The following is a 15,102-nucleotide window of genomic DNA, read 5'->3' on the forward strand; positions in this document are numbered from 1 at the left end:
TTTTTGTTAAAATAAGGATTATTTATAATAATGGACATTTTTCTGGATCAATGCCTCGAACATTTCATGCATTTTTTTTCATTTTGCGTTGTGCATCTACATTTCATTTTTTTCTCATAAACATGAAATTTCTTCATGGAGGATTCGATAAAGTGGTTTTAACCACATGACACCAAATGGAAGCAAGATTGTAACATCAAAAGAAAAAATTGAAAACAATACAGTGGGAGCCTGATCAGCTGATTGTAGGACAAAGCCTGCCAGGATGATCTAAGAACAGAATCCCCATATCCTAAGAGCTACGATGTTGAAGCTGTTAGCTGTTACCACATAAGAAGCCCCAAACATTCCTCTGAAAACTGTAAGGCGCTTGCCGAAGAAGGGGGCATGGCATATACCATTTGCACTTAGAGGATTGTTTTGTTTGAACACGTCTTTGATCTTTCATATTTGCTTAATCTTTTAAATGATTGAATTTATGATGCTTTCTAAGGTGGAGCAATTGAACAAATTTTAATCTTTAGTTCTTTGAATATTAAATGAATTAATGATTCTTTTAATTCTTCAATAATTATAGATTTTTGACATATAGAAAGATTAGACCTTTCTTACCCTATCTCAAACCCCAGAATAAAATACCTTGATTCTTTGCCCAAAACAACTGTGGTCATTACCAAAAGACGAAATTTTGACATTACCTCCTTTTGAAATTCTTGAACAATTGGCTTTATCTTTTTGATACACTCATACCTTTCTTTGAGTCAATAAGATCACACCACTGTCTTTTTTAGACTCAAAAATAACCTTTCTTACCATTAAAACCCAAGGCATTGAGTTGTTCATTTTAACATGAGTATTCTTCTAAAGAACCAACTTGAGGCATCTCGCGGAGAGCCTGAACATTGAGACATCTGGGAAAAAAGAAAAAGAATTCATTCGAAATAATTCTATCATACATTCATTACACTGTTTTCATGTGAATATAATTAATCTTGAAAATCTATCCCCCTGGGGATACATCTTCTGTGAAGATTTACATGTATGAAATGATGAACGGCTTTCTTTCTTTATCCCTTCACAACAGGAGAAAAAATATATCCCTTGTGTCCCCTTTTCAGCTTGTAGTATTTTTCTTCTGATTCAACCCTAAACAAGGATCACCCTCCACACTGGGGGGCAAGGTGGAAGAAATATGCTCACATGAGTGAAGACATTGATTCAGATGAGATACCAAAAGGTGAACTAAATGCCAAGTGCGAAGATTCAATCAGAACAAAAAGGGCAAAAACAAAAAAGAAAATAAGCAAAAAAGAAGAAAAAAAAAGAAAGAACAAAAATCAAAAAGAAAAAGGGACAAAAAAACACATACAAAGATTCCCTAAAGACAAATGGTACATCAAGCTTCAAACTATGAGATTGATCAAGCACAATCATTCCCGAATCACTGAATCACTTCACTCGAAGATCATAGAGCATCAAGAGAGAGAAATATTTTGAGCAAGATTGAAGGCATCAGAATGAATTGATCATTGGTTCAACACCCTGAAACACTTGTTTGGGCCTATTTATCCTTTTCTTTCATAACCATGAACCTTGGCCTACATTACGTGCCTTAAAAGTCCCTTCTAATCATACATGGATTTCTAAACAAATGAGAATATCTTCAGATTTCATCCCGCCCATCAGGATTAATCTTTGTTTGCAAAAAACAATGTAATTAATGTATGGTAGAGAAAATAACAAAGGGGGGGGTTCAAGACGTAAATCCTGAATAACGTCTTGAAACCAAAAGAGGATTCGAGTTGAAAACCTGAAAAGGCGACTCGAATATAAAAATTTTGCAACTGAGGCGATCATACAAATTCCTTGATACGACATCACACAACCCGAGTGTGACCACGAAGGTTGGGAGTCAGAGAACACTTCCAGTAGAGGAGCATGCAAGCTACCCCATCAAACCGTTGAGCATCAAATGCCAAACCTATGAGCATCACATGCCAAACCTTTGAGCATCAAATGCCAAACCTTTGACCAAACATAATAACCTGAGATTTTTTTTTTATCATTTCCTTACTTAACCACTTCCCAAAAATAGCTTTGATCTTGACACTTGTCAAATAGCTATAATTCATTAAAGGATTAACAGTATAATTAATTCTTTGATATTCGATTAACTCTAGTTTATTATTCGTCTCAATTGTAAAACCGTGAAAATGATAATATTTTCAAAACTTTAGATCAAACATTTTTCAAAACTCTTTTAATTGATATTTTCATAACTTTGAAAATAAAAGAGAAAGAAAAACATTTTTTTTCAAACAAGACAGTCTCTCTAGAGTGGATCTTGGTAAATGACATGTGACTTTTAGACACAAAACTCATGCTCAGAATCAATGTTGAAGCAATAAATGAGGAACATTTGGGGCATCTTTGAAGATTCAACATCAAATATTGGGGCATTTTTGGATATTGGGGCATCATTTGGGGATTCAACATCCTAATGCAAATTATCAGACCTTTTTCAGGAGATAAAATATAACCAATTCATGTTACATGCATCTTATACATACATTTTAGAGCATCATATTTATCATTTTCCATATACATAATTTTTTGCAGCTTTTAGAGTCAAGTTTCAACTTCAAGATAAAGGATACTCGATTCAAAAGCACCTTTAAAGATTCATATTGGTTGCTTAACTCAGCAGCAAGAAGCTACACTTCGACCAACTCGACAGATTGAAAGTTTCTCTCGAACTCACAATTTGCTCAAGAGTAGATTTCAACTTCACAACGAATGATATCTAGCTCGAAGCCAAGCATCCACGATTTCAAATCCACGACGGAGGATATCGTGCCACTCAAGACAACACAAGTTCAACTTAACAACGAAGGGACGGCTGGTTGTCAACAACAATTTTCCAATTTCAGAGCCAATTTCAACTTCACAGCGAATGATATTGGACTCCAGACAACGCAAGTTCAACTTCACGACGAAGGGACTGCGGGTTGTCAATAAATAATTTCCCAATTTCATATCTAATTTCAACTTCACAACGAAGGATATTGGACTCCAGACAACACAAGTTCAACTTCACGACGAAGGGACCGCTGGTTGTCAATAAACAACTTTCTAATTTCAGAGCCAATTTTAACTTCACAACGAAGGATATTGGACTCCAGACAACGCAAGTTCAACTTCACGACGAAGGGACCGCTGGTTGTCAACAAACAACTTCTCAATTTCAGAGCCAATTTCAACTTCACAACGAAGGATATTGGACTCCAGACAATGCAAGTTCAACTTCACGACGAAGGGACCGCTGGTTGTCAATAAACAACTTCCCAATTTTAGAGCCAATTTCAACTTCACAGCGAAGGATATTGGACTCCAGACAACGCAAGTTCAACTTCACAACGAAGGGACCGCTGGTTGTCAACAAACAACTTCTCAATTTCAGAGCAAATTTCAACTTCACAACGAAGGATATTGGACTCCAGACAACGCAAGTTCAACTTCACGACGAAGGGACCGCTGGTTGTCAACAAACAACTTCTCAATTTCAGAGCCAATTTCAACTTCACAACGAAAGATATTGGACTCCAGACAACGCAAGTTCAACTTCATGACGAAGGGATCGCTGGTTGTCAACAAACAATTTCCTAATTTCAGAGCCAATTTCAACTTTACAGCGAAGAATATTGGACTCAAGACAATGCAAGTTCAACTTCACGACGAAGGGACCGCTGGTTGTCAATAAACAACTTCCCAATTTCAGAGCCAATTTCAACTTCACATCGAAGGATATTGGACTCCATACAACGCAAGTTCAACTTCAAGACGAAGGGACCGCTGGTTGTCAACAAACAACTTTTCAATTTTAGAGCCAATTTCAACTTCACAACGAAGGATATTGGACTCCAGACAACGCAAGTTCAACTTCACGACGAAGGGGCCGCTGGTTGTCAATAAACAATTTCCCAATTTCAGAGCCAATTTCAATTTCACAGCGTAGGATATTGGACTCAAGACAACGCAAGTTCAACTTCACGACGAAGGGACCGCTGGTTGTCAATAAACAACTTCCCAATTTTAGAGCCAATTTCAACATCTCAGCGAAGGATCTTGAACCCAAGGCAACACAAGCTCAACTTTACGATGAAGAGGCGGCTGATTGTCAACAAAATTTCATTCAGAGTCAATTTCAACTTCACAACGAAGGATATTAGACTCGAGACAACACAAGTTCACTTTCACAATGAAGGGACGACTGGTTGTCAACAAACAATTTCCCAGTTCCAGAGCCAATTAAAACTTCAAGACGGAGGATATTGGACTCAGAACAATGCTACTTACTTGGATTTCAACTTCACGATGAAGGATATCCAAATTCAGGATCAACTTCACGACGAAGGGGCCACCCGCGGTTTCAACTTCACAACGAAGGGAATCGTGCACACAAGCATCATCTATCTTTAGATTGGATTTCAACTTCACGACGAAGGATATCCAACTCAAAGAAGGAGTATCTGTCAACAAAGACCTTCGAGTTCGACTACGCTCAGCTCCAAGGCACATCATTTACAGCATAACCCAAGGATAGAAGGGTTATCTGCCATCAAAATTGTCGAGTTCGATTCCATTCAGCTCGATGACACATCAATCGCACTACTTTCCGGTTGCAGTCGAGGTTTTCAAGTTGAGAAGAGGACCTGGGTTAACCGTGCTTTAGTGACAAGCAACCATTTTCAAGCAAAGCTATTTGTCAATGAAGATTTCTGAGTTCGATTCTTATCCAAGGTCTTTAAACTGAGAAGAAGACCGAAAGGCAACGAGAAGCCACGTGCTGATTCAAATTCCGAACTACGACTTCAATTTCATATCATTTCAAGATGAACTCGGCTTCACGACGGAGGAGTCATCCGTAACTCAATTCGACAGGGAGTTATTGAAACATCAGAGTCAATTTTCAACTCCACCGAACGAAAAGTGTGTCTTTTAATCTTTTCCTATCCCCGTTATACGACTATGGGCAAAGAGGGGCAGCTGTCAACACACCTTTTCGTCCTACTAGGATTCAAACTCCTAAAAATATGATAGAATTTTGCTAGGATTTAAACTCCAAAAAATATGATAGAGTTCTACTATGATTTAAACTCCTAAAGATAGGATCTACAAGCACTATAAATAGTCATTGTAACTCACTATTGTAAGACACGATTTACAGACAAAATACAGAGGAAAACACGGAAAATACAAAGGCAAAGCTATTGTAAACGATTCGAAGTAATAAAGGTGAAAGCTTTTTTTATCATTCGTTTGTTTCTCTTTACTCTTCACTTGCATGCGTTGTTAATCGTGTTTTCTTTGGAGAACCCTAAAGACAAATGTTTTAGCCGATGACCCAGAGGGAGTTTTTTCGAAACTTTGATTTCAGATCTACGCTCCCTATAGGCTATTTCGCAAAAACAAATTACATTTTTGGAATGAGAGTACGAAAATCTATCAAAAAATGAAAACTTTTTTTATTTTTGTCGGTTTTAATCTTCGATGTTCTTTGACATTTACCCACTTAATTTACATTCCTTTCATTTTAATCCCTTAATTAGTTTTATATATATATATATATACATACTTGCTAATTTTATTTTTAATTTATCACTTTTTTAATTTTTCTCTATTTATATACGTTATTACCCATATATATATATTTATTTTCTTTGCATTTTTATTATTACTATTATATTTATTATTATTTTTACTATTATATTTTCCTTTTATTCTAATTATATATGTATATTTTTTATATTTTATTATTATTATATTTTTTCTTTCTCTTTCTTTTTATTATTCTTGTATTATTGCTTGAATTATTTTTATATTAGTTATTTTGTTATATATATATATATATATGCGTATGTTCTTTTTAAATATTTTAGTTTTTTATACCTATTATTAATAAATATTTGGTTTTTTTTTATTTTAAGTGCTATATTTTATAATATTATACATATATTTTTCTATTAATTTTCTATATTTTTATTATCATTATATTATATTTATTTTCTTTTTTTATTGATATTATTGTTGTTATATACACATTTTACTATTATATATATATATATATATATATTCTACACAAATTAATTATATCTACTACTTTGTCCCCATCCCTCATCATTTTTTCTTCCTGTCAATTATACTTCACCAAACCTTACTTTCTTTTCTCTCCTTTTCGGTGTGATTGTCTTTTTTAACTACTTATTATCATTATTAGTATTGTTACTATATATATATATTGTAATTATCTTTATTTGGTTTTTTTTACCATTATATGTGTATATGTTCTTTTCGTCATTTAATTTATTAATTTATATATATTTACTTTTTTATTTATTATATATATATATTATTCGTATTTTGTTATTATTATTTTGTTTATTTATTTTATTTATTTTCTTTTTCTTTTTATATATATTTTATTATTTGTTTTTTTACTTACTATTTTATCTTTGCTTTCTTCATTTTATCATTTTACTTAATTTGTTTTCTTTTCATTTTAATTTAATTAATTAATTTCTTACCATTTTATCTAACATAGGTTTTTTTACTTTCTTAAGGGTATATTTTCAATCAATCAAATGTAAGTTTTGGATCGTTATTTTACCTTTCAATTTAAACTTTCAACTTTCTTAATTAAAGACAACTGAAAATTACATAGTACCGAAAGGGCGGTTCAAGGGTACTAATCCTTCCTTGACCGTAACCGACTCCCAAACCCGACACATCTTTGGAAAGACGCAGATCAGGTAAGAAATAGGGTATCCGATCAACCCACTTTTCGTAAAGTAAATGATCGGTGGCGACTCCCAATCCATATTTTTCAAGTCGAAACCCAATTCCGGGGCCCAACCGAAAGACGGTTACGACACCAGTTTTCTATGGGGAGGAGGGGCAGAGGTTAAAATAATCCATTGGATGAACTGGTCGACAGTATACTCTGCAAAAGGTGCTGGTGGTCTAGGTGTTCTAGATCTTAATTATATGAATAGAGCTCTCCTAGGAAAGTGGTCTTGGAGATTTGCGAATGATAGGGGGTCAGTGTGGAAAAAGGTTATTTGTAGTAAGTATAATCTGGACCCTAGATTGTTGATTTTCAAGAAAAAACTACATGCTTTTTCTTCATGGATTTGGAATTCGATAGTCAATAATCATTTCAAAGAAGACCAGTTTGGAACTAAATTTCGAAGTCTGTTTGATGTTCGAGTGGGCATTGGAGACAGAATCAATTTCTGGTTTGATAACTGGGCGACTGTTTCCCCTCTTAAAGAGGTCTTCCCGAGACTATTTGTTTTGTCTTTAAATAAAGATGGGAAGCTACAAGAGTTTGGTGAGTTTAAGTCATCAGTTTGGTGTTGGCATGTTCAATTGAGAAGGAGTTTGAGTGACTGGGAACTGGTTCAGTTCTGTGATTTGATGACCTTAATTCACAATATATCTCTATCCAAGAATATGTCTGATGGTTTGGTTTGGAGAGGGAATGGAGATGGGATCTATTCTGTCAATTCCAGTGTCAAATCTTGCAGTCATGTTTTGTCAGTTGATTCTTTTTGGTTGAGCTTCATTTGGAGGGGTTTGGTACCTCCCAGAGTGGAGGTCTTTATGTGGCAGGTTGTGCATCATAGATTGCCAGTAAAACAGGAACTACAAAGGAGAGGAGTTTCAGCTATTCTAGATGTGTCATGTCCCCTATGTAAAAATGAGGCTGAATCGTCATTGTATTTATTTTTTACTTGCTTTGTGGCATGGGCATTATGGATGAAATTTTTGAAATTGTGGGGTGTTAGTTCAGTCTTGCAGGACAATGCTCAAAGTTTTTTGCTAGCTTGGGAGCATATGGTCCCTAACTCAAGAATTTGGTCATATATTCCGGGTGTGGTGCTATGGACTATATGGAAATTTAGGAATGACATTGTGTTTCATGGGGGTAGGCTTGATCAGATCGATCTGTTTTTTATGGCTAGATGTAGGCTGGCGACCTAGTTCATATCTAATTCCAAGGATGCCTCTATTCTAAAAGACTCTCTCATCTCTGATCCTACTATTGGGGATTCTTGCTCTAACTCAAGGTGTTCAATCATTGAAATTGTGTCTTGGTCTCCTCCTCCAAAGGGTTATATTAAACTAAATGTGGATGCAGCAGTGAATGGTGATTGGCGGAAGAGTGGTGTTGGGGGAATTCTTAGAGCTGAAGATGGTTCGGTGATGGGCTCTTTTAAAGAGCCTTCTGGTCTAGGTCCTCCGATGTTGATTGAGCTAGTGGCAGTAAAGAGGGGATTAACTTTCTTTGAGCCGTTTCATCAGCATATTAAGGAACGTTTAATTATTGAATCAGATAGTAAACTTGCTATGGAGTGGGTCAAGAATTTTGATCGTTGCCCCGGTGTATACTCTAATTTAGTGAAAGATATTGTTACTAAGCTAAGGGAGTTGAATGGTATTATTAGATGGGTTGCTAGGTCAGCCAATGTTGAGGCTGATAGTTTAGCCAAAGCTGGTATTGGCTAGTTTTACTATTGTGATTAGCTTGTGTAGTCTTTGGTTGGTTTATGTAAAGGGAGTGTTTATGCGTGGTTGTTAAACTTTATGTATATTGTGGTTTTTAATGAATCCTAAGGTACTCTTTTCCTCCTTCCGTTGATTAAGAAGCACTTAGTGTTCTATTAATTATAAAGGGGTTTTTTAATGAGGTCTACATTCTTATAAAATAAATAAATATTCAACAAGGGATTGTGAAAGAAGTACACCACTGTCTCCAACAAAATGCTGAATTAACCGGCAAATCTCAACAAGAATAGAAAAATAATTTATATTCCGTGCATTAACGAAGAAAATTAGCTGGCAGAGAAACTCTGAGTCTGGACCAAAACAATGCCTGCATAAACAGGGACAATCTGAATAAAATCAGAAAATATGTCGAAGAAAGTGACTTGTCACTTAATAGAGAATTCATTCAGTCAATTTTTATTATAAAACTATATTATATTTTAAATAGCAAATCAACTCATAAAAAATATATTAATTACTATTTTTTGGTTTTATATATTTTATATACCATACTTCATTTTTTTTCTAGGTATTTTACTTTCATACTCAAATTGAAATATACCATTCATATTTATTTGAAATAACATAAAATGCAGAACCAAGAGTAAAAAATTTAACAAACAGTATATTTATATGTGATGTTTAATTATAAGTAACATATCAAAAGATTTTTTTACAATTCAAATTCAATACTTATAAAGTTCAACACTAAGAATTCAACATTTGACTTTTTGTCAATCAACAGCTAATCCTAGTCCAGAGTTACATGAAAGAATTCGGCATTTCGAAATGCAGTAAAGCAGTCCAAAAAGAAATAATGTTAGAATTCACTGTGTCATTATTAAATGGAGTTCTCAATTAAATGAACCAAAAGAGTTCTTGACTGGAAACACGTTAAAAACACAATAGGTGTTCAAATTTACCTGTCTACATTTTGGCAGTGCTTTCCGTAAGTTTGGTAAAACTGCTCTCGTACCTTGGCATGTTCAACTTCCGCTATCTTTCTCCCTCTGAAGTATTTCTGTAGTTAATAGTTAGTCAACACTTCGCCAAATGTAGACCACCAAGTTCTTAAAAACAAATCCAGACAACCATTTATTAACCTGAACTGCCTAGTAAAAATGTATAGCTAAAAGATTATCGTATAGAACCAAAGCCAATGACAATTCAGTTTAGCCATAAGAGTGTGATGTTGTTCATCATAAGAACACCCGAGGCTAAGAAGGAATCGAGAGAAATGACTACCAACCAAACAACATGCATCCTCAGGCACAAGATAAATGCAAACCGAAAGCTTAAATAAACAATGTAGGCTTTGACTTTTGATTTATTAAAAACTTATTTACTTCATGACCTTAAGGCCTCGTTTGGTTCACGGTATATTTATTTCCTGGGAGGAATGTTGTTTTCTCAGATGAATATACTCATGTTTGGATGGGTTATATTACCAAGTATCAGGAAAAAGTTAATACCAACAGGGATTTTTTTTACTGCATTCCCGGGAATGTTTATCCCTCCTCTCCCTTAGGTATTTACTCATTCCCGTACCCGTTGTCTAAAATAGCCTTCTCCCTCTCCCCTTCGTTCTGCTGAAATCTTCTTCTTCGATTTAACTTAGATATTTGTTTCTGACGTTCATATTTCAGTTTTTATTTTCAACATATTTCTTGGTTTTGAAAGAACCCAAAAAAAAAAAACCCAGAGTGGTGCACCGCTTATCCTTCATTTCTGAGCTTCTTGGTGTGAGACTTCAAAGCAAATGGACAAAGTCTTATCCCATCTCTCCATTCATTTCCCCAACGCTCACTTCCTATTCCTCTTATGTTCCCTTTTTAAGCTTCGAATTTCCTATTTTAGAATTCAGGTTTGAATTTTACTCCTTTCATTTTTCGGTCGATACTTAAATTTGATGAGCCGTCGACGGTGATGAGTGGGTGAGTGGATTTGAGGAGGAATTGAACAAGTGGAAGCAGGTGCAAAAATGTCGGAGGAGGATTTGGTGGATATAAAGTTCAGAATTTATGATGGGTCGGATATCTCCGGGTGGGATCGCCGGTGCAGTTCAACCCCCACCCTCGTTAGGTCACGCCACTAACATCAACGCCATTCTTCAAGCTGCCGATGAGATTCAAGCGGAGGACCCCACGGTTGCCAGGATACGTATGTTTATCCTTATTTTGATTCCCTCTTAGTTTCTTGGTTTTACTGCATTATTGTGGTCACTTAGTCATTTGATCTGATGGCAATTTAAGTTATGAATTGAAGGACGAAAGGCTTGAAAGGGACTTTTGAGAGTAAGGCGGTGTTTGGTTACGAGGATTTTCGTAGATGGTTGAGTTTATTTGCTCGTAATATTGATTTGGTAGAGATAGAACAGTTGGCGGTTAAATTCTTCTTTCCTTCTGTTTATGCTTTGAAAGGGAGTTTTGAATTTAGACAAACTGGTTCGAGGATCTTTAGTTGTGTTCTTGCTTTGTGCGTTTGGTTTACTACCATGTCTAGTTGAACTGGCATTTTGACAACTTATTTGATGGATTTGTTGTGGGATAAGAACAATTAACTTCAAATGATTGAATATTTCAAATTTAGAGAAGCAATAGCTGTAGTAATATAGAACAGAAAAAAGTAGAACCTGCTTGTGATGCAAACCATTTTATATCATAGAAATGGTTGTTTCGGGGAAATATAATTTTAATTGGGTGATCTTTGGGTCTCTTTGAGATTGTACATAGATGTGGTTATGTGATATTTCTTCATGTATTAAGTTTAAGCTTTTGTAAGTTCCAATTATTGATAACTTGCATTAAATCCAATCAGATGTTTATTTTGAGTTCTTAACGCAGATTTCTAATTATTAAATTGAAAGCTTCAGATTGTATTGATTTTAATGTTAAACAAGATTTACAGACAGGTGTAACATGAGGATGTTTTAGAGTTTCTTATTTACATTTATGAAATTGCCTTTTACTTTGACAAAAAAATTGGCATGGTCAAGCTATTTCGGATTCATTGTAAATTAGAATTTCACTGCAATAGCATTGTTGTTCAGTTATAGGCTCATACCCATTTGGGTGTATTGTGGTTTGTTTGTGAATATGTTTCTACATAATAAATATGTTGGCTAGGGATATTTGTGGTTTGCATTAAGAGAGAGACATTGATAGTTGATTGATCACAGGTGAACAGTGTGAAGATCATCCCAGAGTTTCCCAGAATTGCATCTAACAAATTGCTTAGGAGAGTCTTGAGGGACCAAATACAGCATGAACTGTCTGTCAAAAGCATGATGTGAAGGCTGGCAACTTCAGCAATGCTTCAAAAATCATACATATTATCCCTTTGTGCTTCCCTGCGTTGGAAACGATGCTTATACCCTATTCCTTACGGCGACCTTGCTCTTCCTCTCGAAGGTGCTCACTTTACTCCCCTTTCATATTGTTTGTTATAGTAAGCTTGGACTAATATATTAGAACTTGAGTACGCCCTTTCTTGATCTTTCAGCTTACGAATCGTCTTTCAGTCATCTCACTCTTCTCCAACAGTGGTCTCTGGTTGTTATGGTATTGCTTCAATTATAGTTAGAATGATTCGATTATATTTTCCTGTTGCAAGTATGTTCTGCTGCCATGACCTTCTGAGATGGTTAACATTGAATACTCATCACCGATTTAAGGTCGTTTTACTACTTAAAACTGAACTAGAAGGATAACAACCATTGAATTTACTTATAAACTGCTTGTTATTTTTTATTTGATCGTTATTAGAAAGCAACTGTGTTAACTAAATATTAGTCAGTTCGAAACAGGGAACCCCATTAATAAAAATTTCTGAATTTATATAGTTAAGTGATTGGATTAGTGTCTTATGCTAATGGATTCTTTTCTTTCAATTACCTTCTTGAAGCAATGAATGACTACTTTTAGATCGAGTGCTGGGTCATTTCTTATTGTCCTGACTGAGGGATCACAATTCCATTTGAAATTCAATTGTCAACTAACTGTATCCTTTTGACATTGTTAAAATTTGTCTTCCAAATAATTTCCCCCCTTCATTTTCAAGCTATACAAAACTTGAATGTAAATTGAATGATTTAATCTTTGAATGGTCATTCCAAACAAGGGCGAATGGTTGAATTTGCCAAATACTTGGCAAATTTTACTGCTGCAAGTGGAAAGAAGCATGTTGTTCTGCTTTCTAGCTTGGATTTTGGAAAGTGGCAAAAAATTGACATGTCAAGGTAGTTCATCCTGAATTTTTCTGTTGTTAGTTCATGTTACCATATGTTGGGGGCAGTAAGTCATTCCTTGGAAATATACTTATGTTCTGGGATATAACCTTGGCAACTGGCAATGTGATTTCAGTGGTCTGCAGATACAATTCTTATTTTACAACTACAAATGATGGAGATTGTATGTCGATCTTTTTTGATTTTGACTTTAGAATATGGTCCCAACTTTTTTGTCTAGCTCCACTAGGTATATGTGAAGCTTTTGACTTGGAGAATTTTTTGTGTATATAATATAGCCAACATATATGATTAAGTTTAGAATGTCATGGCTATTATCTTTTGTAAGTCTGAACATTGTTATTGTTTTTTATGGTTAATGTTATACTTATTTTTGTTCTGTAAGCTAAACAAAGAACGTAAGCTTATCTCTTATCCTTCAGTTTGTACTTTTACTTAATTATGTTCTGAACACCTATTTACTTCTCAATTTTCATTCTTTATACTAGGTTGATCCTTATTCCATGTAAGCCTGGTTTAAATTGTTTTACTATATTGGGATGGTAGAGCATTCACTGGAATGGGATGAACAAGAAATAGAAGCATTATATGTGCTTTTAAAAAGGGATTAATTGTTACCTCGACAATGTTAAAAATAAAATTGGGAATGGTTGCTAATGCTCTGCTTCAAACATGGACAAAAAATTCAACAGTCAGATTTTCAAATCGAACATCAATCTTCGGGAATTCCAAATCCACTCTGCAACACCACAAACTAGAGCAAATTTTAAGCAACAATGAAGACCACTCTAGGGGAGAATAATAATAACAACCTCAATCAAGAACTTCAAAATAAAATGATGAAATTATTGAATGAATAAATATAAATTTTAGCTTTTGTTCTGATTTTAAAAAATGTTTAAATTATAAAATTTAGCTTTTGTAATCTTTAGGAGTAAAATGGTTCATCTATTAAAATTTTCATATGCTTATTTAGTTAAATCATGATGTAAAATTTTAAATAATTAATGTAAAAAATAATATTATTTATAATTAAAATAATACATGATATATTTACTCTTTTATTCTACCAATTTATCTTTTAAATTTTATAAAAAAAATTATATACAAATTTTATTAAAAAGTATATAAATTTAAAATAATAAAGTAATATATTTTTTTATGCTTTTTTATATGAATATTTTAATTTAAATATTTAGAATTCCAATTGTTAACACATATAGCACAAGGACAATTTGGTAAAATATACATTTCAGTAATCTCATATTCCTTCAACCAAACACTGTAATCATACATTCCTGCCAAACAAACCAAACACAGTAATGTAACATTTCCAGTAATCCTATTCCCTGATAATCTTACATTCTCACTGGTAATCTTACATCCGTGAACCAAACAGGACAGTTCAATGCGTTAATACATGTTAAAGTACATACTTTCCCAAATAAACCTGATAATGGTGAAAGTTTATTGTATCATTTGCCTTAACCCTCTATCGCATTCCGTAACACAATGATCGTATCTACCTATAGTTTGACACCCCAAAATTAAATAATCACTTATCTAGCAAAAAATAAAGAGCCTACACATATATTAAACCTCTGCAACAACAGAATCTAACCAGCTCTTCCATTTACAAACAAACCGACAAATTTTGGAAACTGTCACAACAAAATAAGCATTGTTATTCCCGGCAATCCATTGCATATAAATTTGTATTTAAGCTAAACAATCATGGATATTTTTCAAGAGATCAATTTTCAGATCAATGCAGACATAATTCTTCAACTATTAACCATAATAAGTACTCAATAAAGCTAATAAGAAGCCTAACTCAAAAGCCAAACATGAATCTTGAGAGCTGCGGAATTCTGCTGGCGCAAGTAGAGACGGCGATTGCGTTCCAAACGCGTCTGTTCGAGGAGTTTCTGTCTATCTCTGTCCTTCGAGCTCCGACCTCCCAAAGCAACCCGCTTCCGAGTAGTCGGATCACCCGAGAAGAACATCGTCGAAACTCAGCTCCTCTAAAAAAAAACCCCCAAATACACAAAAATTAAAAATTAATTGTTAAAAAATAGAGTAAAGTAAATAAATATCATTAAATTATGTTAAAATACATTTTAAAAATTTATACCAAAAAATGGGGGGCGAACCAATCAAATTCGAACTCACAATTTACCTACTTTAATAGAATTGAATTAATTGATTCATCCTTTTTTTCACTTGAGGCATTTTGCATTATAGTAAAA

General features: G+C 34.2%; 1 pseudogene; it reads right to left on the reverse strand.

Moving 5' to 3' along the window:
- LOC120134857 overlaps positions 1-14,900 on the reverse strand; it is a 32,536-nt pseudogene extending 17,636 nt beyond the window's left edge.
- Between the last annotated feature and the right edge of the window lie 202 nt (positions 14,901-15,102).

This window comes from Hibiscus syriacus, unplaced genomic scaffold (genome assembly GCF_006381635.1).
Source record: "Hibiscus syriacus cultivar Baekdansim isolate YM2019G1 unplaced genomic scaffold, ASM638163v2 tig00110599_pilon, whole genome shotgun sequence".
Lineage (NCBI taxonomy): Eukaryota > Viridiplantae > Streptophyta > Magnoliopsida > Malvales > Malvaceae > Hibiscus > Hibiscus syriacus.